The 26,507-nt window shown below is 47.1% G+C and overlaps 1 long non-coding RNA gene across 1 annotated transcript in view; it reads right to left on the bottom strand.

Annotated features, from left to right (window-relative positions):
- Positions 1–9,118, bottom strand: part of LOC148051000 (uncharacterized) — a 32,467-nt gene extending 23,349 nt beyond the window's left edge. Inside the window, exon 1 of the long non-coding RNA XR_015700734.1 lies at positions 9,077–9,118. This is a non-coding gene — a long non-coding RNA (uncharacterized LOC148051000). The remainder of the gene's footprint in view (positions 1–9,076) is intronic.
- Positions 9,119–26,507: the final 17,389 nt, after the last annotated feature.

The following is a 26,507-nucleotide window of genomic DNA, read 5'->3' as shown; positions in this document are numbered from 1 at the left end:
ACTCGGGAGCAGCCTCCGGAGAGGCCGGGAGCGACGCTTCACGCTGGGAGCAGACCCCTGCCGGGGCGCCGGGCAGGGCCGCGGTCCGCCCCGCGGAGGTTTGGGGGCAGGAGGATTTCGTTGTCGCTGCGGGTTTTGGGTCTGGCGAGGGGGAAGAGCGGGGCCGGCGGCGGGGCCCTGCGGGCTGGGCTCCCACCAGCGCGCCTGGGAGCAGGTGCTTGCCCACGGACGCAGGTGGGAGCGGCCCAGCCTCCGCGGGGCGCCGCTCCGCGCCCGCGGGAAACAGCTCGCCCCTTCGCCTCCGCCCTGGACGCAAGGCGGCAGCCCCCGGCGCGGCCCGCTCCGCCGCCCGCCCCGGCGGCGCGGGTTCAGCGGCGCAGGTACCAAAGGGGTGCGGCGCACGGGCCGCCCCCTCCTGCAGGTGACAGTCCAACATCCCCCTAAAAAAAACCCATCGCGACCGAGAAGCGTGTTGGCCGGGCGGCGTTCACGCGTGGGGCCGCGGGAGCAGTTCAGTCTGCAGGCCGCGCCGGCCGCGGACGGGGGATGCGGGACCCTGGCGGAGGGATGCGGAGGCTCCCGGCGCAAAGCTGCGGCCCGTCGGGCAGAGAGCGCAGCTCCCGCCCCCCGCCACGCCCGGCCGAGCCAGGGGCCCTCTCCCCGGGGAGGAAAGAAGCTTCCTCGGGGAACGCCCCCCCCAAGCGCCCCGGGACCAGCCGTGCTCGTCCCGGGGGGCCCATCGCCTCCCCGACGCGCCTGGGACGACGAGACTCCGGGCGGGGCGAGGAGCCCGAGGCTGCAGCTAGCGGGCCCATCCGCGGTAAATTCCACTCCGTCCTAGAGGAAAACGGACAGAGCTGGGGGTGCGGCTGGCAGCCGGCACGGCCCCCGAGCTCCGGCGGGGGCAGCGGGACCTCTCTGTACCTCCAGCCCCGCTTCTCAATCGCGGAGACGGAGGGCGGGAGAGGCGGGGAGCCTGGCGCAGCCCGCAGCCCTGCTGCTTCCTCTTTCACGCTTAAAAACAAAACAAATCCTAATTTAGACCCTCAACTCCCCGGACCGTGTTTACATCCCCCCCGCTGCTCTCCCCGCGAGGGCTGCCTTTCCAGTTGTCCCGATTAACCTACGGGGCTCCCGCGCGGCGCGGAGCCTCCGCGGCGGCCGGGACGGCGCGGCCGCCTCTAATTGGCTTAGTGGGCCCCCCCCGCCCCGGCAAGCGGACCTGAACAGCATCTCCTCTTGTCGAGCCTAGGAACGACTTGAAAGCCCCTCCGCCAAGAGAACACGGGAAATCACACGGTCAGCAAGTTTAAAGGCGGCGACGAAAAAATATCACAGGGTTTTGCAGTACGGAAAAGTACAGAAACTTCAACCCAAACCCCCTCTTCTGCCAAACTCCGGAGGGGGCACACATATGAATTAAAAAAAAAAGAAAAGAAAATAAACAAGGGAAAAAAAGAAAGCTCGGCCGCACGGCCCGGCCGGCGCAGAGCGCCGGTGCTCAGCCGCGGGTATTCCGCAGGCGGCGGAGCGGTGCGCCCGGCTGCGCGGCCACCGCCCGCCCCAGCAGCCGCAGCCGTGCCCGGGGCTCGGGGCTCGGGGCTCGGGGCAGCCCGGGAGCGGCTGGGGAGCGCCCGAGGAGCCCGCCCCCCGCGCCCCTCTTTCTGTGACCCGCCTCGATTATTGGTAAGGACATCTGTGGCTGGCAAGGGAACAAGTGTTACCAAAACCAGAACCGGCTGTTTTTCCAAATGAGCAATATGTTAATTCCTCATCCCCCCTCTGGTTTCTTTAAAACCTGGCACAAATACATCAATAGCGGAGAATAAGGGGCCTTTGCAGAGAACAAGTGGCAGTTTTGAATTTACCTTTTGTGTGCGCCTCAGATGCAATCTTGAGGCATTTTTTCCCTTCTCTCCCACAGAAAAAGAGTGTTAATCTGCCCTATCTTGGGACCCGAAAGGATTGGAGTGGAGTAGATATTCACTGGAATCACATAGGGGAATAAGGGTCTTGCTTTATTGAATCATCAAATCCCAGGAATGAAGCTCTTAATTAATTATGGGTGCTAAAAATTCAGGCCAGCTGTTTCTTTTTACTTGGCTCTGACAGAGAAAGACAAAGTCTACATCGAGATCTTCTAAGGCGCATTCAGCATAAATCAGCGCCCTCGGCGGCGCTCCCGGCCGCGGCGCGGCCCGGCGGTGACAGATGGCGCATTGTCCCGCATTCCTCCACCGCGCCTCCGCGGGCGCGGAACCGGCCGCCCGGCGGCGCGACCCGGCCCGGGCACCTTTCTCTGCCGGGGAAAGGGCTCGCCCGGGGCCGGCGAGGGACGGGCCGCGCCTGGCCGAGGTGCCGGCCCTGCCCGACGGGGCGGCCGCGGGAGACGGCTCCCGCGCGGGCGCTGCGTTCTCTTGCCCGGCAGCGCTCCGCTGGCCGCCTCCCTCCCCGCCGCTTCCAGCGCCGGCCCCCGCTCCCCGGCCGCGGCCGGAGCCCCCGGGCCTAATGCGCCTTCGGCGCCCCCCGCGCGGCCCCCGCTGCAGCCAGCGCCCTCGGCGCTACGTCCACAGCAGCGCCTGCCGCTGACCCGAGGGACACAGGTGCCCCCAACGTGGGCGCTTCTGCTTCTCCCTCAAAGGCAGAGCCGCTTCCCTGCGCAGCCGCGGAGGCGCGGGGCCCTCCGGGAGGGCTGCGCCGGGCTCCGGGCTGGTTCCCGAAAGGCGCCGGAGGCAGCGGGTGTCGCAAGAGCGCGGAGAGCCGCGCAGGAGCTGCGGCTCCGCGGCCCGGCTGCGGCCCGGACAGGTCACCTCGCTGCCCGGCCCCGCTCTTCGGGGCGGCTGCGGTTGTTTAATGCCGGTTACTCAACGGGAGCGCCCCGCATCATTTTCACGGCTGGTTTGCAGGCGCAGGGGCGCCCGCGGCCGGGGGCTGCCCGAGCCCCTCTCGCCTCCCCTTGCACCTCTGCTGGCAGGGAAGTCTTCGCCGGCTCAGCCCGGCGGGGCCAAACGCGGCGGGAGGCCGGAGCGGAGGCGCCCAGCATCTCCCCGGGGCCCTGCCCCGCCGGGCCGGCCGGAGCGGCTCCCGGCCCGGGGCTCGGCCGCCGGGCGCTGCCAGCCTCCTCAGCCAGAAATCTCTTCACCCTCAACTACCAGAAAATAAATGTCCTCCGCACGGCGTTACTCATCTGTTATAATTAGAGCATGTGCGAACTCGCAGCGTGCCGGGAGCCCGGCTCGGGCTGATGCAGGCACTTGTCCAATAACCACCTCTTTCTGCCGTGGCGGTGCTGCGCGTCCAGCCCGGCAAGGGGCCCGGCTCGGGGCCGCATCCTGCCCGCCGCCGGCGGGCAGCGCTGCCCTGCGCCCGCCTGCGGGCCCGGCTCGCCCCTGCGGCCGGGACGGGGGGTCTTGCTCCAGACACCTCTTTTCCAGCGAAATTGGCTTTTATTTGCTTAAAGCAAACCACAGACCTCTCCACGCTCACGCCTGATGGATGCAAATGTAAACGTGCACTTATTTAATTGGATCGGGTCCCAAGATAAAAGAGATAAACGGCTCCCAGTTTGCCAAGTTATTTTCAGAGGCATGCAGTGATGTGTGGAGGGAAAGTTAATGAAGGAGAAGAGACGCACTGTACTTAAAATACCTCGGGTCTAGACTCGGGGAGGGGGAAGCCTCGGACTGCGCCACGGCGGAGCGGCGGCCGGCGCTGGGCTCCGCGCCCCGGCCCCGGCCCCGCGGGTCCCCAGCCCTGCGCGCAGCCCGGCTCGGCGGAGCCGCAGGTAACGGCACGTAACGGCACGTAACGGCAGGTAACCGCCTCACCTGAGCCGCGGCGGGGCGGGGGGAGGCTGCGCCGTGCGCGCAATTAATGCTCTGCCCCCCTTCCCCCCAATTGTTCTCCGTCGCTGCCGTCTCCCCGTGTTCCTCCCCGTGTTCTACATCCGCATGCGTGAGACATTAACAGACGGTTATTGATACAAACATAGTTTTTGTTGCTAAAGGCCTTCCAAAACAAATTCTCCGGCTGAATGCCAATGTATGCATGTTGGCTGGTGACAGCTGATTAGTGAAATGATTTACGGCCAAGTTAAAAAAAATGATACTGTCAAAGGCAGCAATTTGAAAAAAAGATAAGACAGCACAGCCTCAAGGCTTCCCGCTGTAAAGCCACCCAACAAATCTAAACCTACACTACAAATACCTGAAACACTCAAGGAATCAATTGGTCGCAGATTAAATACAGTCTCTATTCTGACTCGCCCTGGTAATCCGCGGCTCTCCGCAGGAGCAGCCCCTCGATTTATGCCTCCAGCCTCACCTGCGGCAGGGCCCGCTCCTGCTCAGGCTGCCCCGTCACCTCACCGGCCTCCCGGCATCCCTGCCATCGGAGACTTAGGCCTCCTTTTTGTTTCAAGACTTTTTCTCTCATTAATTGATTAAAAAAATCCTCCCTTCCCTCATTTCTCTGTAGCTCTTCTTCATAAAGAAAGCTTTTGCTCTGCAATAAAGTAAGAGACTTTGATCCCAGATCATCCTCTTAGGCCTTCCAGCTGAAATCAGTGGAGAAACTATGTGGAGTTATTGTTCGCACTTGCTGCACTTCTGATTCAGAAAGGGCTGATTTATTAGCTTGTCAAGGGAAGCATTGTTCAGGAAGGCAATCAAAAAGCACTTACCTAGCTAAACTAAAATTACTGCCTTTTCAGTGGCTAATTTGTATAACTCCCATGGAGGAACTTGGGAAGTGTTTGATGAGGCATAAAATGATGATTAATGAATTTATTGGCCTGCTGCTCATCAAATAGGGGTAGTATATCTTTCCTCTATTGGGCGTTGGGTCTAATGCTACATGTCTGTGTAAAGCAAGTCCAATATGATCTCCTTTTTAGCCCCCTTTTAACCCCCATGACCTGAAGAATATCTCCGTGTAACAGAGGCAACATCAGGGGACTGCAGAGACAAAGAGCCTGTTTGATAAAACGGTAAATGAGAAATGTGAGGAAAGTTGCTGCAGGGACAGATCTGCTCAGTTTTCGGCTTTCAATCACTTTGACTACTGAAGTGGGAAGAATGTAGAAACTAGATAAGGTGTGAGAAGCAAAAAGAAAATGACAAACCAATTTTAACTTTCATAAAGGATCCAGCCAAACAACTTCATTGCTACTTGAAAGAACGAACGAGCGCAGGAAGTGCCGGGATTCCCGAGCGCTCAGGCACGCTGCAGCCCCTCACCACCCGGCCGCGCAGGGAGAGACGGCCAACGTGGCCCCAAACTGGCCATAGCCAGGGCTAGCCTGTAACCTAATCAGTGCTCTGATCAGACTTGATGCAACCGTTTTGAGCCCATAAATTTTATATTCTTTTTCCTCCACTGAAATAGCTTGGGGCCTTCTCCTCTGATCAGTGTTTAATGCTTGAATCACTATTTTGGGGCTAAGGGCTTCTGAGAGAAATGACATACGTTCCCCCTTTTAAAAGCCTATACTAAATTACTTATGATTCAGTGCCCACCTGCATACACATATGACCAACAAGGTATCTTATGCTCTGCACATTGCTGCTTTGAACAGGTTAAGACCCCCAGAAGATCAGACACATTGTTGACCTTTTCAAAAACTTGTTAAAATAAATTTGCCTGAGATTAGGAGTTAGAGAGCGTCTCAGGATTGAATCAATTTAGCTCTTAGGTTCCACACACCATTCCCTGTTCCTGCAGCTCTGAAGCTTGTTGAGGGATCTGCAACTCGCACATCTCCCAGCGAAGGTGCACATGCCTTAGCTGGAGCCTGCTGCCAAAAAGGCAGCTTCTCTCGTTACCTTTTGGGGCTTCGCAGAAGTACCCTCAGCCCTGCGTGTCAGCAGCCCACTGTGCTGAAGACTGAGAAGGTGCAACAAGAACATTTTGCAGAACTACCGATGTAGCGATCAACACTTGCTGAAATGATGTGGTATTTCAGGATCCAATAAAGCTCAGAGGAGCAGGAAATGGTAGCGCGGAGGTGCCTGGCAATCGCAGCAGCCTGTCTTCCCTCTCTGCGCCTTCCGTTTGTGCCTCTGCATGCAAAGCCAGAGCACGGCCCGCTCCGTGCTCCTTCAGAGGGGAGTCAAGAATTAAAAGCAAGCTCTAGGTGAAGCAGTGGGAAACTCCTTCCTTTTGCTGCCTCTTTGTGTTACAATTCAGCCTTACATATTTTTCCCTTTCCATGACCTGTTCTGTTCTGGGCTGCATTAGAAGATGTCTGTTTCTGAAGACCTCCATGAGCTGCGTGGGAACTGTCTGAGGCTGGCCAGAACCTACCACTGACCCCATCAGACTGTACCTATTTTGCGGTCTAGATCTCAGCCCTGGAAGGCTGGAGAAAAGCTCTCATTAACTTTAAGGGACTTTAGCTCATATTCTCTGTGAAGGGCAAATTTGACTGTCCCATGCTAGGTAATAATTGTAATTTCAAACATTCTTGTTTGCAAAATACAAGGTATATAACATACCAAGAATGGTTCATTTTCCAGATCTGTTTAGAAACAGTTTCTGGAATGGCAGAAGGAAGAAACTCCTGACCAATCTTTCAGTTCCCACAGTGGAGGCTGTGGGAACAAATCAACAAATCAAAACAAAACTTTCCTGAGACTACACATTGGCTTCCTTGACAAAAGGAGAAAGTCACCCACCTTATGTTTACAAGATCAGAAAACATTTATTTTAATGCTACCAAATTGGTATTTGTCTGACACACTTTTAGCTGAAATGATCCCCTGGAAAATAATGTTTATAAACATCCTCGAACAAATAGCACTCTCCTGACACAAGCCTACCATCAATGTACCGCTCAACAAGTTTTATCTGCAAGTCCTTGACCTGTGGCTGCTTTTACAAAGGCTCCCTGTTCATTAGCAATTTCAGGTCACTTTAAGTACTTGTGTCATGAACACATAGCACAGCTGTAAAATACATGTATTAAATACCAGCTGCATTAACATAGCGGCTTATTTTCCTCCACTTGGCTCCCAAAAGCAACATGATCTTACACGTTGATGAAAAAAGACATAGTTATATTTGCATAATTACAGCAATATTGTAGGTCTTTAGTGCAACAGACCTAAGAGGCTGATTTATGATTAAATATGTATGGCTAAAAGTTACCATGCTGGGTAGTGTGCATAGCATTAGACAATGACAGTTTTGGGGCATAATTGCTTTAATGTGGGCAATTAAGACTAAGTGCATGTGATTTTAGTGTCTGCCCTACATTCCTCTGAATGATTACAATGATCAATACACATGATTTGTAAGTCGCTTCCTATTGATCGAATGGTAAAATGTTTGACCTTCCTTTGAGGAAGTAATTTGCTAAATTATGACACCACGTAAAGTCTTTCTTGGTTCAGAGGTGAGGGGTAATGATGCTCAGAATTAGGAAAAAGAAAAATCATTTTTCCCCCTTTTCCTGAAAGTAAGTCTCTCTAATGTCCCTGCCAATTTGCTGACTTCACCTGTGGAGGGAGGAGCCTGGCACATTCATCTTTGAAATTAACAGAGGGATAAAAATTGAACGGCAAATTCAGTCCAACTCTGCAAGAAACCTTCTTCATGAACTTAATCTGTTTACACCTCTATGCCAAATCATCAGGAAGCTCTTGACCACAAGATCTCTGTTGTTTGCGAGCGGCTGGAGAAAAATGTGCAGCAGCGAAGTTGGGGAAACGGAACACTTTGTGAGTGCCGCGAGCAGCTGGGACACGTGGCAGGGCTTCCTGGGCTGCCTGCCAGGCTTAATTTTGCTTTGCGTGCACAGTACCGAATAGCCTTCGCTCTATCACATTAGCAGGTACGAAAAGAAAAACAACAAAGTGTTCATGAAAACATGTTAGCCGATGAACAGGAACTTAGAAACCTCTGGCTGAGAAACCTCCTCCATGCTGCAACTACCATCCTAAATGTACACAGTAGCAAATTAGATCAAAATTAATAGGTACCAATGCACTGAGATGTGCCCTGCTCCAGGGGCTGTTCTGTGCTGCCCAGGAGAATGGTGATTCCTCCTGATCCCAGCAAACGACATGTACAGGGCAGAGCTACCATGCCAAAAATCTGTATTACCTAAGGGATTCTGGTACCCCAGAAGGGGTTGGGAAGATGTATACAGACCCCCCCTCCCCCCTTAGGAGCCACTTCACCAGTGTGTTTTCACACAGCAGCAGTGCTTCCTGGCATGCCCTCCACCGAGTATATGTGTGCTTGACTGAATTTAGTGTTACAGATGTCCTAGTTCAACACCAGAAATTTCCAGTCCTTACCTTTTGTTTTTGAATTTTCTGGGCTTTAAGCTTGTAGCACTTCACTCCATTGGCATCTGGTAGCAGTGCAGCCATGCACGGCCCTCCTCAGCCCAACTAGGCGGAGTGAAAGGGCCTAAAGCAGCCAGCTGGATCGTGAGGGTCACTTGCAAAAGTTCTCTTTTGATTAGTTTTGTACACCAATCCAATTGTACCACCCAGGCAAAGTCAACTGTTCAACCGTCCAACTAACAATGTCCAAAATCTACCTTCAAACTATTCAGATTTCATCTTTTCAAACTAAACCACAATGTACAAACTTTTTCAGATTTCATCCTTTCACATCAAACGGCTCTCTCACTCTCTACTGCATCTCACCAACAAGCCTTCACAAAGTTAGCCACTCTTCGTGCAGTAATACTCCATCATCAACAAATGCCCCCATGAAGGCTTCCACAATAATACTCGAACATCAGCCAGGCCCTGCATCAAAAATTTCATGTTCCCAATAAAAGTCCACCCTACAGTAAGAGCTGATGAATATACACTATCCTCACCAAAGCCAAACACAGCAACAACTGGTTGAAAGTTAAAATCCCATGTGTGGTGCGACATTGTAGGTGTGAGCTAATGCAGAGATGGGCTTGGAAGTTGCAAAGCGTACACCCTATGGTTTAATATGGCATTTTATTGGGGAATCTGTGTTCTCCCTGGGAGAACTGTACAAGCAGAAGCTGTTTAAGGACAAGATAGGAACCATTTTTCAGATCTCTGACACCAAGAGTAGTAAGTGGTACCTGTGTTGCGGTGTAGGATTTTCCTGTCCATTTCCTTCCCTGCCCTATCAGGTGCTGCGGGAAAGAGAGAGAAATATTTAGAACAGGATTAACAACCTCAGTGTCCCCAAGCACAGTTATCCCAAGCCTGCAGACAGGCTGGGAGGCCACTCTCCCCCCCCTTTACCAGAATGCGTTACCTCAGCATTTTCTGCCCAAAACACACCGTTGGCCCATCTGATGCGCCTCAAGGTTCCTACCCCACCATCCCCTCCCTGAGGTACCTCAGCCTTTCCCTTTGAAACCTCCCGGGTGCCCCTCCATCCCTGCAGTACCCCGGTGTTTCCCGCTGCGCTCCCCCACCACCCCGCCTCACCTCAGCGTTCCCCGCCGAAGCCCCCGGCGCCGCCCCGCCCCAAGGTACGGCAGCCGCCGCCCCTCGCGCTCCCGCGCCCCGCGCCGCCTCAGCGCTTCCCGTCCAGCGCCGCCGCCGCGTCCTCGGACCCCGCTTCGCTCCTCTGCCCTGGCGCCAGCCTCGGCCCCGCCGCCACCATCCGAGCCCTGCCCGACGGTCAGCCCCGGGCTCCCGGCCCTCAAAGCCACTCTTGCGTTTCCTGCCTCAGCCCGGCCCCGGCCCGGCCCACAGCGCCTGGCACACACCAGGGGCTGCGGAGGCCCCGCTCCCCCCGGCCGAAAGCAGCCAGCCGGATCAGGAGTCTTGAGGTCACGTACAGAAGCCCACTTCTGATTAGCTTTCCACAGCGATCCGACTGTACTGCACAGACAAATTCAGCTTTGTCCCCATGCTGCAGCTAACAGGTACCTACAAACTGTTCAAAACCTACCTAAAAACTGCCCAGATTTCATCCATTCACATTAAACTGCTGTCTTACTCTCTGTACTACATCTTGTAGACAAGCCTTCACAAAGCAAGCCACTCTTCCCGCAGTTGTACTCCAGCCTCAGCAACCCCCTGCACGTAGACTCGCGCGCTCTCCCAGAGGGTCCGCCCTGCGCTACCCACTGGCAAAGACGCGCTGTCCTCACCGCGGCCAAAACGCTCCAGCGACTGGTGCAACGTTAAGCTTGTGTGTGCGGATCAGCTTGTTCTTTTCCACCTTACCCAAACCTGAGGGATCCCCAGCCTCCCATGTTGTGCTCAGCCTCCCCTTTCTTCTCCTCAGCTTCTGCGCTCCCAGTGCCCCACACCCTGGCCTCAGGTGAGGAAAGCAGCTGGAACAGATGTGATCCTTGAGTACAAGGTGCTCGCTTCCACGCTGCTGGTGAAAGTAGCATAATGGATAAGAAGGACAGGGACGCTGAAATAATTACAATATGGAAGACAGAAGATGAAACATACCACAAATCATGTAGCTAGCGAAAAACATCCTATTTACTGGATGCTGTGCCAAGCGCATGTGCTGTTACACAATGTCCCACTCTTAAATCCTTTTTGTAAGAAGAAGAGAGCATCAAAGAGTTCATAAATTCCCCAAAACAGCAGTATTGAACAATGAATTAAAACTACAAAGCAGTTAGAATTCCTGGTTAGAAAAAAGTTCAGTCAAACAAAGGGCAGACACTTGTTGAGAAACTGAAGGTAAATCTGCTTGCCAGACCTGAGAGGACAGCCTCAGCGGAGCTCACCAGCCACTGCTGAAGCATCCCATGGGGGAACTTCTTTTTTTCTAGCCAGAGGTGATGCTTGGACACCAGTTACAGACAGACTTTCTGGGATGAACAGGACAACTCTGGAAACTCAGCTCTGGAAGTCCTCACTTCCCCACCCCTAACCCTACCCCAGTCCTCTGCCTGAGCACCAGGACTGAAGTGTCCAGCTCTATACCATAATCAGCTTGTATCTGGATTTTGAACATTCCTTTTAGTTTTCTTCCAGGGGCTTAATGATCATCAGAAAGGCTTAAGGTTCCCCAGATGCCTCATTCTTGAGAAACCTTACAGAACAAGGTTGTAACACTACACAGTATACTATAGTCACTCTTTGCTGCAACTAAAAAAAAAAAGACAAGACACAGCCATGGATAAATAGCAAATAAATAATTCTACACCCAAGTTCCCATCTTCTTATTGACGGTATCATTCCCTTGGCAGTTATCCATTCTCAGCAGGTTCCCATGCAACTAGTATACAAGCATTTGGGTCCCATTTCTGGATGACTTCAGTTGAGCTAGAGCTGGTGCTTATCACTGGGGATTGCATCAGGACAAGAGGATGGGAAACTGGTGGTGGCAGTACTAATCAACTGTTAAACATGAGAAGAAAAAGTTAGACTCCCAGGCAGGGTACCTTCGTGCTGAGAAAGCTGTTTATGCTCCATTTTGAAAAACTTCCCAGCACAATGTATTCAGATAGATGTGTTTTCATTACTTCTCATTTAAACAAATTCTTCTTTGACTATCTCCTTTTTTTGCATCTGATGAGTGGATTTACTCTGCATTTGAATTACATGTTACCGTTCTTATTCTAAGAATGTGCGGAGACTGAGATATCCATCATCTCATGAGAGACCCGTTGAGGAAGCCACACAAGAAGGTAAAAGCTGCTATCTGCAGACCAAGACATAGGAACTGTGTCAATAAGAACCCCTATATGTCTCCAACCCATCAAGATAAATCTATCTGAGGAGGAGAAGGTGGAGAGGGATAGAAGTGCATTTTAGACAAGCACAAATTGAAATTGAGCTGTAGATTGGCACCAGAGCTGCAGAAGACCCAAGGGTGGTGCTGAAGCTGGGGCAGAGCCCGGCACTCTGGGCACTGGTAACTGGGCATGAAAAGCAGTGGCCAAGGAGACTTTGGGGGGGGACTCCAGCCACCGGCACAAGGCCAGCACAAGGCTAGCAGTCCCCCAGCACTGGCCAGGCCCTGGGTTGCAGGGGGAACCACAACCCACAAAGCAGCTTACACCACCATTGTGTAATAGATAAATCTGTGGATAATTGCACAAATCGTACCAACCTGCTGGCTGGCTGCTGGCACATCAGCACACACAAGAAACAGAAAAAGCCTGGTCTCTGATGGTTCACAGAGGGAGGCCTCGCTCTCTGCCACTGAATCCCTGCCAGTAGAGAAGCTGGGGAGCCTCAGCAGAGCAGAGAACAGCAAGATACTTTCATGCTACGGTATTGCCCTGCGTGGGGAGACAGGAGAAAACAGACTAATTAGTCTCGTTCTGCCTTTTCTCATTGCTTCTCTATGGGCAAAACTGAACATCAGGGCCTCACCCACCTTAGTAACATAGTTTTCTCCAATTTCTTTTTTCTTTTTTTTCTTTTTTTTTTAAACTTACTGTGCAGTGGAAGTCCTGACCTTGAACTGGGAATCAAGCCATTGGATATTCTTTGCTTAAACTCTCCAGCTGCTGAGGTCTGATGTCAAGCTTTTCAATTTAAAAGATAAGAGCTGCTGCCATGGTTTTCTCTGAATCTTTTTGCTGGAGAACACGTTCCCAGGTTTTGTTCAGCCTCAACCTTCCAAGCTCTGAATATGCTCCATTTTCTCACGGGCCCACTGCATGGGCTCAACCTGACCTGGAGGCAGCACCTGTATCTGAGTTGGCATCTGGCAGGGATTCAGTCACCTAAAAAGAGACCTCCTTGGCATCTTAAACCCCTCTGGGGCCTCCAAGCTATGCCCATGGGACACAGGATCTTTGAGAGACCTGCACTGGGGCAGCAGCTGAAGGCCAGGGAGGTACTGTAGGGCACCTCAAATAAAAGAAAAAGGTGTGAGTGAGTGAATCTCAGCCCTAAACACTTTTATAGTCAATAGCAAGAAAAGGCACTTTACAACACAATTCATTTCCTCCTAAAATCAATGTCTAAAACTAATCAGAGGATTGACACACTGAAAGTGCTGATCTTGCTCTACTGACTGTGAGGAGAGCCCAGGGGAACTAAATCAGGTGTCTGCATTGTAGATGTCTAAAGCTAGGTGAGATGACTTCACCCGAAGCTACATACAGAGGGGCCATTCCCTGCTAGTTACCTGTCTTCAGAATTATAAAATAAACTTCAGTGATCTGAATCTAACGAAACCCAGATCTATCTGGTGTAAAATAGATATAGCATGAATTCTTTTTACTGATTCTAGAAATCATGTTAGTAAGTGTTTAAAAATAATCAGTTGTGAAAATTTTTACAGTCCAAGCATTTCTACTACATAAATTTAAGTACCATTATAGTACACAATAAAATTGGATAGTGGTTGCTATAATAAATGGACAAGATTTCAAAACTCTTATTTACATGGGAACTTTATTCATGAACACTTCCATTGGTTTTCCATTGAAATATTTATGGAATAAGATAAAACTGCGTGACCCTTACTCAGGAATGCCCATAATCGCATACGTAGCTTTAAACGTAGAGCCACTGAAGTTGATGAGACTTCAACACACAAAGTGCATTGTTGAGTCAGGACAGGTTCCTTACACAGGACTGTATGCAGGAGAATCTGGGCCAAAAATGTAACTGTTTCCTTAAGGTGTGAAATGACACCAAATATTTGATGAATCAAATGACTACATTAAAACTAGCATTTGCATAACTAAGTTACTAGTTATGATGAGAACAAAAAAAAGGGAAATATAAAAAACTGACCAAAGGGCTATTCCATACCATATGACATCATGCTCAGCATATAAAGCTGGGGGAAGAAGAAGGAAAGGGGGGACGTTTGGAGTGATGGTGTTTGTCTTCCCAAGTAACTGTTACGCGTGATGGAGCCCTGCTTTCCTGGAGATGGCTGAACACCTGCCTGCCAATGGGAAGGAGTGAATGAATTCCTTGCTTTGCTTTGCTTGCGTGCGTGGCTTTTCCTTTACCTATTAAACTGTCTTTATCTCAGCCCATGAGTTTTCTCACTTCTACCCTTCTGATTCTCTCCCCCATCCTACCGGGGGGGAGCGAGCGAGCGGCTGTGTGGGGCTTAGTTGCTGGCTGGGATTAAACCACGACAGGTGTCAACATAGGAATGGGAAAAGAGAAACTTTGAATGCAAAACTAGTAGCAGGATTCGTGGGATTTTGCAAGTTCAAAATGTAACTGACACATTTCTTTGTTGCTGTTAATTTTGTTTTGCCTTCGTATTAACTGCATCGCTTTGATGAATATTTTTAAAAATAAAATAATGGCTATCACTCAGGCTGCTTTGAAGTATTTCTGAGTTGAATGACTGGTAGCATTTATTGATTTCATAGTGTGACACTAGGAGTTTTGATATGGGATTTTAAAAAATGATATTTGAAGTTAAAAGCAGACATCTTGATTAAAGCCAGAACAAATTGTTTGGCTGAGATTCAAACTCTGGTTCACATGCCTTTCCAAGCTTGTAGATTCACTTGCTTGCTAGCAAAAAGCCCATATGCTTTCAATGGATGAGTTAAAAATTCATGCCATGGAAGAGCAGGAAACTGCTTCAAAGGTGGGAACCAACAGAATAGCTTAAACCATAAGGGAAAAATATATTCATAGACGTCAGATATAAGAACGAGGTAGAAAGGTCTTGTGTTTAAGGGGTTCAACTCTGAGCCACAGACAGCGTGACCTTGAAACAAATCCCATAGTCTTCTGTGCATCCGTTGCCCATATGCAAACTACTGATAATATTGTTCTCATCTTCTACTTTGCAGGAAGCTGTGAAGATGAATAGCAGCTCTATGATGCTGTAAGTCATGTGGCCAGCTAGAGAGATGATCTGTTGGGTTATCAGTTTAAATCTCAAAGAGATTGCGATGAATGCTACCGATCTGGTGGGTGCAGTCACTCATTGCCAACAGTCTTCTGGGTAATTCTAGTTCAAAAGGTACCTCAGAGACCCCACCACACAGGGAACCGAGTCTCTGTGCTGGCCGCCTCTACTGAGGCTTGACAATAGTAGTCACAGCTTCTTAAGGTGAGGGGGGAACATCTAAAAAAGGACTGACCCATACTTGGGGGCTGCTCGGTACTTCAGGATCCAGCAAAGCCCTACAGCTGCCTCCTCCTCTCCAGCCCAGTAAACCAGGATAGTGTCCTATGTGGCCCAGAGAGGTGGGAGTGGGAAGTAGGAGTTCTTCAGAATGAATCAATACCACTAAATCTTCACAGAGATCATCTGCTCAAAAGCCACTTGAGTCCTTATGAACAGGCACTCGTTCTTTAAATAACTGACCTGAGCACCTGCTCACAGGGCAGTTTCTGCATCTCGGGAGAAGACCATCACTTCTTTTCTTGACTTTCTTCCATTGGTGGAATCACTGGGGATGAGACTGACTTTTAAAGGAAACATTCACTAGTGCCATTTGGGAGGGTCATGAAGAAAAAATACCTTGTCAGTTTTGCAATGGAAAATGTAATAACTCACCAGCAGGCTATTGACCGAGTTGTTAAACTCTGGGGAAAAAAAAAAACCTGTTAGGTGAGCTGGTTAATATCAAGGCTCACCACTCACTTCTGCATACTACAGACCATGTCAAAAGCTTTCCAGTAATCAGTAGAGCTTAAGAAAAGTCTCTGATTAACGTTTCTTTCATCTTTCTCTTTTCCATCTGGTGTTAAAGATCAAACCTTCAGTTCCTCTACTCTTTTAAGCCTTGCCTGTTTGACAGCAAACTTCTCATCCATCTTAAATCTAGTGTGGGCTAGAGTGTCTTTCAGCAGTGGCTAGAGGGTAGATATATTATCAGATACTAACCATATTGCTCCTTCTCTTTTTACTTTAGCTCTTTATTTGTTATTATAGGATATATCTGGGTTTTCTGAGTGTTCAGCTTCTATCCCTCTACTGCAGGATAGTGCTGTGCTGCTAATGCTTTGCAAATCGCTGCATCATCCCTTTCCAGTTTTGGAATGTCCTATCTGTGTTTTGCATAGCTTCTTCCAATTTTACCAGCAGCCCAGGATACCTGTCTCCTGGGACTTCCAGCATCTGTGCTCTTAAAGGCACCACAATGTGGGAATGATGGTGGCTTTGACAGTGCTGGGGCTGTAAAGCTTTAAACTGCACTGCTACTGATTGCCTGCTGGGTAAAGACAGTACCCTCCCCTTCGACAGAGATGCAGTAGGACAGGGATGCTCAGCCACCCTTTAGAAATCCTCGTCATCTTGGTGGGATATGGGTAAAGACTGCTGGAACCACTAGGACTAACTTAAACCTGGCCCTGATCCTCCTCCCATGGCACTCTTATGGCTATTCCCTAGCAGCAGAAGAAAAGCAGCTGTAATTATTTGCTACATGGCTTACACAAAACAGAAAAAGAGAGAACACCTCCCCAGCACATTGGGAGCCATCAAGAGCCACCAGTTAATGATATAGAGTATTTGGATAATGCTAAATAGAAGACCATCAAGAGGATTACATTTCTCATTATTTCAAAAGTGGGTGTCTTTTCAGGAAGGGAAATTCCAGTTTCTTCCTGGCTCTACCACCTAACGTCACTTGTAAGCTATGACTTCATAGTCCCTGTGAGTTACCAAATCCATTTCAAGCATATTTATCAGGCTAGTTATTGTACCAGAGATTCATAGAATAGGGGTGGGGCAAAATGTTTGAAAAAGAAAGATGCTAAAAGATGTGGGAGGAAGAGGAAAGCTGCCTTAGGCAACTTACACTGGATTGGTAACGACCACCTTGTACAACAGCAAGCCTGTGAAGGCCACATCTTTATTAGCAAACAGTGTGTCCCAGCAGTAGCAGATCTGCAGACACTTGATGTGCATGCTATGCTTATCTCAGGGGATTTACTTCAGAGTAGCTCTAGCCTGGTCCTATGAACCGAATGAGTATATTAGGTGTAGTCCTGGAGAGCGTTTTCTCATGTGGTTTAAACAAAAGGAATAAATACAGCTTGTGGGCACTCAGACCACTCCATGGTGTGAACCACAGAGTAGCAACTGGCAATAATAATGAAATTGCTTCAGTGGTGCTCTCCTGACCCAAAGTTATGTGCTAATTACACACGCTGCCGGTAATACCTATCATAGGATATATTTATTAAGCATCTCTGCTCAGTAGGCATGACACTGTATTGGGACAAAAGTTTTTTCATGCAACCTACCCTCTCCCTCAAAAATGTTGGCCTGTAACTCCATGCCTACGTAAAACAGGGATGCAAACATGCTTTGCAAACCAGTTTCAAATCTTAAATTTACAAAAGAAGTAATCAGACTGAACTTGAATACAGCCTGTCAGTGAGGAGAGTTAAATGTGGTCTTTGGGGGAAGAATGGTATGATGCCGTATGTTTGCAGACCTTTCTTGCCTTGCTGTTCTGAGTCTGGACTAAAGAATTAGGGTGCTATCGCAGCATGAGCAACATTTTCCCGCTAGGAAGAGTGTAAGAAAGCACCTTTGGAAATGATCGGTTCTGTGTCAGAACCGAAGTAGCTGTTGTCTGATGTCAGAACCAAAGCGGCTGTTGTCTGATGCTGATCAGTACCTCATACATCAGGAGAAATGCAAAAGCACATTACTGGGCATGTTATTATAACAGCCTGCTTTCATATCCTGCTCTCTAGTAGTTAGAGACTGATTTACATCCTAGAACACGAGGTTCAATATCCTTTTCACTATTTGTTGTACTAATTATAACATTAGGTATTTCTGACTTCCATATAAGCATCTAAATCTGAATCCTTCTAAATCTCAGTCTGAACAATTTGCTGTGGCAGACAGGCCCACAGTTAAATCATGTGTTGTGTAGAAAAGCATTTCCATTTATCAATGGTGAATTTCATACCTTTAACTATCAATTTAGCTGACACTGGAATTCACTTAAAACATTTCTTCACATGGTAATGGATCCTATATGTGTAAGTTCGTGCTCATATGGTGAAACAGCAATCAATTGTATTTACAGTTATAAACACAATTACTCTGCAGCACCACTGCTACAGTTCCTGCAGCTCATGTTAGTGTGAAGGCAAGGATTAATATTAATGAGGACTGAGGGATAGGTGAAAGTAATAATAAATGCAAACACTCTGATTAAACAGGAGGAGGTTGTGAAACACTAAACCAACTTTGGAAAGGAGCAACTCCTTGCAATTTTTGTTGGCTCATATCACTAAACTAGGGACGTGAATCATCCATCACTGCATTATTCCAGTTTTAAAGCAGCACAGCTTCGATTGCGGGACAGTTCTGCTGATAGAAAAGCCTGAGGGACATAATTGTGGGTCAGACTTCCCATTTTTAAAAATTTGTTGGTTGTATGTTACACACAGATTACAGACATGTTTTATGTTACACAGTTGGCCAAACTGCATTTTATTTGTTAAAGGGAACTGAACTATGAAAATAAATGAGCTATTCTAAAGTTAACTATGGGCACAGGCTCCTATTGAAATACTTGGAGAATACACTACCTTTCCACACTAAATTTAATTCTGCAGATAATACTTGCTTGGCAAATCATGTCTTTTAAATGTGTATTTATCATCTCAGGAAATTTAAATGATGGCACATATCTCCTTTTTTGGTTGCAGGGTAAGTACTCATTTTGATAAATCTAAGTTTCCCATAACCGGGTTAGCATAGTAGCCAACTTATTTGCCTCACAGAAGTGTTTTCAAGATTAATTGGTTAATAGTTTGCACTGCTTTGATGCATACAGTCCACATAGCTATTATGATTTATTTCACATGGTTGGTATAAATTGAATACTCTTTCCCCCAATAATACAAACTTTGATTTCTTTTTTTTTTTTTTTTAATTTCTAAACTACAGTTTCAGTTTAGGGAAAAGCCACTTCATTCCTGGTTCTCTAAAAGCATGGAAGGATGTCAAGTTTTTCAGAGCTGCTGTTGATAGCAGGAAAACCAACACAATCTGGGCAGAACCAGCATCATCATAAATAAAAGAGTAATGTTTTGATTTCATGCTATAAATAATGAAATAAGCACCTGATTTTTATCCAAAAAATTAAGAGGCATAATTAATTCAGACATGCTTCAGGGTAGTTCTAACACACGCTCTTTGTTCTCATGTTTTTTTCTTCTATTTGACACAGTTGCTAGGATGCTACTGCAAAATAATACGTATCAGGATCGTTATTACTAGGTTACGTGGGTATGACGCAGTATCACTTTGTGAACTTCTTTTCTCCTTCAGAACCTGATAATTCTGCCAAGCTGGGTGTGATCCCAGCCTCCCACACCAACATATTTTTACTAGATGGAAGGAATGAATGAATGAATGCATGGGAAACTCCTCTGTGCCCGGAGGGAGAGCAGAGGCTCCGGAGACCCAGTTATCCCCGGCACGGCGTGCAGCGCAGCACGGCTGTCCCTAGCTCAGAACAGAGATATATCTCTTGGGAAGACATCAGCAGGAAGCAAATGATGCCTGCACCTCTCGGCACATAGAGAAGGAAAAGGAGCTAGTTCTGTGGCTGAAGGACGAGAGACATTTCCCTGACACCTTTAAGCTTCTGTAAAGGTCTACCCTTTGGAGAAGATGCTAAAGCACAGCCAAGAGCAGACTGTATGGCATGGGTTGGTAATGTTGCTTAACCAACTTAAGTCCTTTCTGAAATATAAATACTTCACTGTCCTCCTGGAAGATAATGGTTCTGCTCCAAGTACTCTCCGTTTCCCAAGAGCTTCATATTCTCTCCATCCTATGGATGCCATCTTTAGGTCAGTAAGAGCAGGTGAAACTCCAATTCCAGCCAACTAATTTCATTAATCTTTTCCTTTGCTGTTTGCCAAGTGAAGATGTATTATTTAATCAGCTTTTACTTACTTGCTAGTATTCATGAAGCTGATGAATTGGTTAGAATGTACTTTGACTCCTGCTTACTAGCAACTGCAGACCAAGTCCTGAGGAGCAGGAGGGATATGAAGCCTCCTCCGGTCTCTACAATTAAGGATCTCTTAACTGACAAGTTAGGGGAAAAAAAATAATCCGTCACGCATAGGCAATTATTTTGTGGCTCTTACAACTAATTGTGCCAAGTCAGATTTGCACAGATGAAGACAGACTACAAAAGTGGCTGATTTTAACTATGCATCAAGGAAATTACCCTTAATGTAATATTCTAACTTCCAAAGCCCACATGTAGAAAACTAAGTGCAGGATTTCAGAGAATCTACATAACTGATTATATTAGCTGGTTTAGCCTAGTCTCAAACTGCATCAGATAGGAAACAGACACAATTTGTGTGATACAATTAACAGCAAAATTTAATCTCTCATACACACACACGTAGGCACATGTGCATGCTAGAACGGTAGGTCTGCACAAGAGCAAACAAAAGCGGCCAGGGATTATGGGGCAAAGGTTTCACCATCAGCTGTAGCTGCAGCCTCTTAGGTTCATAGGAGAAAACACAAGCTCTCAGATGGCACTCTCTTGCGGCTGCATTGCTTTCAGCTGAATAACGCAGGTTAGAGCACCGTAGTTCAGTCCTCAGTCACTGCAAATATGATCATGCGACACTGTCAAAAGTTACTGAGTCTACTCATTTCGTGCCTGGTACAGCGTTCCCACATGTCACAGAAAGACCGTGCAAAGAACTCAGATTTCACGCTCAAAATGCACGCACAGCATCCTGCCATTCTGAGCAAGTCTCTTTACCTTACCTTTTCCTCATCATCTTTACTTTTAGAGTAACTTTCAGAGCCAGAGAAAGTTGAAAGCAGTGCCTTGCACTAGATGACCATTCTCAGTTGTCTCTCGTAGCTTTGCCCCCACAGAGCAGCTAAACTGATCAAGCAGCTCCATCATGCACCAGGTGGGGCTCACCTCTGTGTGGTGGGAATTAAATGGTAAATAGTCCTTGTGTCAAAAACTTGATATATTTCTTCTGAGCGCACAGTGGCTCTATTCTTCTTTAACTTACTAAATCTATTTTCGTTACTGAGCTCAAGCCGATTGCAAGGAGTCCAATCTTAAAGTTTAACCATTCATTCTTTTGTCTGAAAAAGACGCTCTTTTCTTTGACTGCTCCAGTTCAATCTCATCTCTCATTTACTCTGTCTGGTTCCCCCGTTGACCCATGTTTTGTCTGTCATTCCAGTTTCTCTCTGCATTCAGAAAATACCTTGACACAGGGGCTCTGCTCTTCAGGCATGTCCGACTGTAGAGCAGGGCTGTGTTGGGCAGGGTACCTTACCCTCCAGCCTACCATGAGCGTCCCATTGCAGCTATGGGCAAGTGGACACAGTAAGCATACCCATTGCCAACATCCTGGAAGCCAAACCCCCATAAACGTCCTACTGGCTCTCAATTTACCTCTCCGGCATTGCACTAAACCCAGTCTTCCAGTCTCAGGATAAAACTTCTCACTCAAAGCAATGCATCTTTACTATTTCAACCTAGCTTTTCCTTGATTGGGTTGAAAGGTTAAGTGGAAACTGAGCAGGAATTTAATCTGAGAGACTTATTATGTACTGAAAAGTACCTATTATATTTCTTTTAAAATATCACGTGAGACAGACTTTGCGTTTGCTGAAGCCACCTCCTTCGTTCTCTCTGCCGGCCAGTATTTTGAGCAGTCCAGCAACAGTTTAGCCAATGCACAGTCTTTAACATTGCTCTTTAAATTGCAAGACATATTTTTATGCATACTCTATTTTCCATTCTGAAATGACAATATAAACCTCTTCCGTGTAGCTGAAATATGCCCTCTCGTCTCTATACTTAACTCATCCAAATTATACCTGAACGCGTGCAAAGAAGTTTAGGACGGATATTGGTCTATTCTAAGACCTGCAGGAAATAAATATTGTGAAATATGCTTTTCATTCCCTTTGTTCTGAAGTTTTATGACTAAATGCTGTGCTGGTAACACAGGTTTATCAGGAATGCCTGAGTTGTCCAGATCTTGAACTCTAATAAAATAATTCAACAGAGGAAGAAAAGGAGGAAAAGGGGGAGAAAGCGGGAGGGGAAGAGAGAGAAAGAAAAAGAAAAGAGAAAGAGTAAGCCAACTACAATATGAAAAGTCTAATTGTTACTTATAACATAAGGTCAGTGTTTCTATCACAGCTGTAATATAAAAAAGCTGATGTTGAGCTGGTAACATCTGCTATGTATCCCACGATTTCAATATTCCTGTTCACACTAGCTAAGGCTCTGGCCTTAATTATTTAGACTTGGATCCTACTGGTTTTGCTTTTTTTCTCTGAAGACAGATCCTCTGATTGAAAAATACATTTTGCAGAGTTGACTGACATGGACAAACCCCCGGCTGGGGCTAAACCACAACAGTCCCCAAGATTGCTGCTATAGAACGTGGTCCTCGTCTCCTGTTCTACAAAATACACATAAAGAGATAATTTGCAGGTGAAAATCAGTAGGTAGAATATATTTCTGGTAATATGTCAGTGACTCATTAATTAGAACAGTTTGCAACAAAATCTAGGATGATGGAAGCCTAACGCAACCCAGAGCTTTATGTGAAGACAACCGTTAGTGGCCAAGCACGTCAAAGCCCTCCCTGTATGCTCCACTGGCAGAAGTGTTCCTAAAGGACAAGGTATTCACTTCTGAAATCTCAATGTAAGAAAGGTAGGAACAATTTTAAAGCAGCTCAGAAAAGAATACTGCAAGCTACTAGGCTGAAGGGACATAAATAAATATTTAGCATAAGCAGCTGCAATGGCAGTAATGACAAAATTAACTAAATTGAAGGAGTGAACTCCCAAGATCTTGTATGTAGATGAAAAACCGCCATGCTTTGAACACCTAATTCACTCCCTTCTTTTCTTGGTTGATACAAAGTAGGTAACAATTAAGACTGTGTTTATAAAGCCCGTCTGGTTACAGCTATCCTACCTGAAGAGCTGCTCACCCCATCCTCCGTCTGCTCGTCACTTCCCTCTGCTGCAAGTTGTCATCCCCTCTTATCTGCTTGCTCGGCTGCTCATATAATTGCTGCTTAATTCATTTCAGCCACAAGGAACCACACTAATAAGGACCTAGTACTGGCACTGTTAAAGTAACCTGCCTGGCTCCAACTGAAAGAGGTCGGGGCAGGAGACAAAAACTTACAGGCGACAAGAACTTAGGGGACAGGGCGAGGGAGCAAGCACAGGACAGCGGCTGAAGATGATGTGTGCACACACTCAAATTAGAACAAAAAAGATATAGGCTTTGTGTATGTAAACAATTTTCTCCCATTGGCCTTAGACTACCAAAAATGAAAAAGAGTGAAAATACATGGGTCACCAAACACTACGTAAGACTGTTTACATAGGGTAATTTGGCAAATGTATCAAGCCTGGGTACATATCTTAAAATGAAACAAAACAGTATCTTCGCCATCCCTAACTGACCTGTTTTAGTTATGTGATCGACTGTTACTAGAACAATGTCTTTCAATGCATCCATTCTGCAAGTAAGCCTGCATCCTCCTCTGAATTTCTAAATTGGTTGAACTGATTGCCAGAGGAATACCAGCCAAGAGCGATACATGTCACAAGACCACTATATCATAAAAATAACATTCAGTGGGGATAGACTGTGAAACCTAAATTAACAGCCGGGGCATGTTTCAGTTAATATAACAGTCCTAAATCTGCAAAACTACTAAAATATAAACAATATGGATTTTTGTTTTATTCCAAGTGTAAGAGTTCAGTTGGTGAGGAAGCCAACCTGAACAACTGCAAGTTATAAGAACATACTCTTCTGAGATGCTACTGATGTATCACAAATTGGTTTAGAAACCTGCTACCTTTTTTATTGTGTGAGACATCCAGAGCATTTTATGAACACACCTCAGAGAAACTTGGCAGAGGCTTTGTGAAGCAAACAGAACGTTACTTGGAAAACATTAATGACCTTTATCACACCTGGTGTTTGATCCCAAGATAAACTTTCAGCAGCATCCACCCCTCAAGTCTCTGAGTGCTGCCAGCAGAAGATAGGCAGAGATGGAAGGGTCTCCTTGGGTGGGGGTGCCAAGTGGTCCAGGTGTGCTTGGGGAGGAGGAGGGCTGGCCTGCACCCACCATGCTCCCAGTGCTGAACCTTCGCCAGCTAAGCAGGCTGGCACTAGGCAGGGCTGGTGGGACCGTGCTGCACAGCTTCAAAACATCATAACGTCAGAGTCCTTGACGGCCTGAACACCAGGAAGGCGTGCAGCGGGAGCACCGCTCTAGTACTTAACAAGCATTCGGGCTCCAAATTCCACGACGAGTCTCACGTATCACACTTCCCTCAAGAATGTGAGCAGGCAAGTTGGCCAGACAGCTCTGGCATTTGGACATGGGTATGGCCTGATCCACAGCTGAATGGAGTCAGAGAGACTCCTTCTGTTCATTACCACCAGTTGTAGAATCGGAGCCTGTGCTGCACAAAAAGACTTAATACCGTCCTTGCAGCAATCACCCCCACTTGCTTTAGTATTCATCTTCACGTACCCTTGGTGACTAATTATCAATTCTGAAAAATACCATTAAGCATGTATCTCATCCCAGTGAATTACTGAAGCGCCCCTGCCCCATGCGCTCCCACCCCAAAGACCCCAAGCCAGCTGGAGCTACCTGGTGGCTGGGATAGGGAGGCACCAGCCAGCCCCTAAGGCTGTCCCTCCTCCTCTGAGTTCCTAAAGGGGCACACTCTGCCTCGAGGCTTTTCACGAGACACGTGCACCTCCACGTGCAAAGGGAAACACTAAGTAGCAGCCATTAAGGAAAAGAGAGTGGGGAGGGAGGATCTCCTTTTATTTCCTTCTGTTGGTTTATTTTGTGTAGCTGGCAGCTTCACTGCCAGACTTTCAGTCTGCTTTCACTTTGGTTCTAGCACTTCTCTCTCTCCCACTCCTCCCCTATACACAGTGACAGAAAAGGCTTAAAGAAACAATAATTTGTGACTGTAAATTATCAGGAAGCCTACATGTAACACGCTTTTGAAACTGCCTAGATTGCAAGTTGAATGCGCCCTCTTAGTACAGGAAACGGCAAAACAAAATCACAGCTGCTGTAAGAGCCTATAGATTGTTTTCTATAAGGCCATATTAATATTTTATATCACTGTCATCTCTGAGCATTCTTACCTGACTTGTTATCTCGCACAATGTGGAAGGAGCAGTTTGGCAATAAGACACATCAGTGGGGGCAATGTGGAACAGTACTTCAGCAAGAGGCGTTGCACTCGCGATGCAAATGAGTCTCTTGACCTTGAGCTTCCCTAAGTGTGTGGTGTCACTGAGCGGGTTCATTACAGTCTAACACTACAGACACAGCAGGGCCGTGGAGGTGGCTGAACAAAAATAATCCGTCCCATATATTCTTTATGCACAGAAGCCTATCTTATAATTACTAAGCATGCCGCATTTTTAAGGCAGCCCTGGCTCCAAAATGTTATTCTGAGATAACACAATATGACTCAACACAGCAGCGTGAGACAGAGGTGACATGAGCAGGTAAGTTGTCAAACTAGGTGACAGATGGAGTTGTGCTAAAAAACATTCAAGATATTTGCTTCTTAGTTTTTCTCCAACATGCATCTCCCACAGTTTTAAAAATTTACCTTGAAGTGCCTCTACATAATCTAATGTGATGAAAGAGAGAGAACAAGAGTGAAAGAACGAATTGCAGAGTTGTTACAGATAATATGCGACATATAGCAGATACCAGCACACAGCAAATAGCCCTGTTTGCTGACAACCTATATTGCTTTTGAATAGTTTGGCACAAATTGCCTATACATGCCTGATGTGTATTTTCTCCTTTTTCGTACAGCTCTAGTGATTTAAAAGGTAAACTCCTCAGTGATCAAGCTAAATGAAATAAATCAGTCTGTTACAACAGTATGAGATTTGGCACAAATCAGCAATGCCTGTTTTCTTGTAGGACACACTGTCCTTCCACCCTTTAAAAGGAAGTGACATTACCTCCTGTTCTTCTGATTGACATGTATTTTGAGAAAGAGAGAGATTACTTGAACTCACTGTACTACACTATTCCCGTTCTTACACACACATCAAAGACAGATTGATGCTCTTCTGCGTTTCTTCATATCTAGAAAATAAATACTTTGCAATGGGATGTAACATCACCCAGTAATGTTTGTCACTGTAATAGAACATTATTTGTTCTGCAGAAGCACCTGATACTGTAACGAACTCTATCCAGACAGGATTTTGGCTGACATCAGGGAAGCAACTACCACAGGACCAAGGCCCAAAACAGTTCAAAATACTTAAGTTTGAGAAACTTAAAGGGTTTATTGAAAGCTCTGTTTAATCATAGATTTATTTTATTTATTTATTTTTTAACCATAAAAAGAAGATGCCCAGCCCAGGATATTTATGCATTTCAGTACAGATTTGCACCTACTAATGTCCTGTGTATTTACAAAATTGAAAGTGGTGATCAGGGAAAGCGATGTGTTTGTAGTATCAAACTACTACAAACAGAAGCAACAGGGATAATACTGCAATATAATTTCTGATATGTGGCTGGATTATGGAAAATAACAAACACGGCAGAGACCCATGA

This window comes from Nipponia nippon, unplaced genomic scaffold, assembly GCF_047370975.1.
Source record: "Nipponia nippon isolate SJK-2023a ecotype South Korea unplaced genomic scaffold, ASM4737097v1 scaffold_7, whole genome shotgun sequence".
NCBI classification, from domain to species: Eukaryota; Metazoa; Chordata; class Aves; order Pelecaniformes; family Threskiornithidae; genus Nipponia; species Nipponia nippon.
Note: the sequence above shows the minus strand (reverse complement) of the source record. Positions and strands in the feature narration are given on the sequence as shown.